The following is an 832-nucleotide window of genomic DNA, read 5'->3' as shown; positions in this document are numbered from 1 at the left end:
CCCTCGTTACCCTCCTCATTTGCTCTCCATTTATTCTCCTTGTGTTTGCAGTCCCGGGCCAGTTCGTCATCGTATCTCCCTGGATGTGTCGTGTCGTGTAGTGTCGTGTCCAGATCCTGCCTTGCCTAGCCTTGCCAGCCACCCCCACGGGGTAGTTTTTGTTGTTTATTTTGTTTTATTTGAATAAAAAGCCCTTATTTCCTGCAATATTGAGTCCTCGCCTCATCCCTTCATCCCCAACCCTGACAGTACGAACTGGCCAGTATGAGGACTCAGCGGAGGAAGGGCTTACGTCGTCCACCACCCTCCACTCTCTCCAGCCCCCTCTACCAACGGATCATCCAGTTCAAGGACCTGAGCTCCCTCCGTCAGTGGGGGACTGATGTGAGAAGGTTTGCTCTGGAGTTCAGCGGTGCTGCAGAGGGGTTGGGGTTCAATGATCCGGCCCTCAAGGACCTTTTTAATAGTGCCCTGGATGAGCCCCTCAACTGGTGGCGAATGAGGGGGCTGGACCACCTGACGTTTGGGGGGTTTGTGGAGTTCTTGGCACGTCCCCCAGCTAAGGGGGCGGCAGTGCCTCCCGTGGTGGCTGACGAAGCTGCTGCTTCCCCAGAGACGGCTGACGAAGCTGCAGCTCCCCCAGAGGCGGCCGACGATGCTGCATTGCCCTGCTCTCGGAAACGGAGGATAGGGAGGAGGAAGAATGGGTCTGCCTCGCCGCCCCTAGAGACGGCCGAAGAGGCTGCAGCTCCCCATGAGGCGGCCGAAGAGGCCGCAGCGCCCCCGAAGGTGGCAGATGAGGCTGCAGCGCCCCCAGCGGTGCCTGATGAGG

At 59.0% G+C, this 832-nt stretch overlaps 1 long non-coding RNA gene across 1 annotated transcript in view; it reads left to right on the top strand.

The window, feature by feature from the left end:
• Positions 1-7: 7 nt before the first annotated feature.
• The window catches only part of LOC107747091 (uncharacterized), an 18,763-nt gene continuing 17,938 nt past the window's right edge, over positions 8-832 (top strand). The window contains exons 1-2 of the long non-coding RNA XR_001640761.1: positions 8-95; positions 390-392. This is a non-coding gene — a long non-coding RNA (uncharacterized LOC107747091). The remainder of the gene's footprint in view (positions 96-389; positions 393-832) is intronic.

Source organism: Sinocyclocheilus rhinocerous, unplaced genomic scaffold, assembly GCF_001515625.1.
Source record: "Sinocyclocheilus rhinocerous isolate Xijiao unplaced genomic scaffold, SAMN03320098_v1.1 scaffold168, whole genome shotgun sequence".
Lineage (NCBI taxonomy): Eukaryota > Metazoa > Chordata > Actinopteri > Cypriniformes > Cyprinidae > Sinocyclocheilus > Sinocyclocheilus rhinocerous.
Note: the sequence above shows the minus strand (reverse complement) of the source record. Positions and strands in the feature narration are given on the sequence as shown.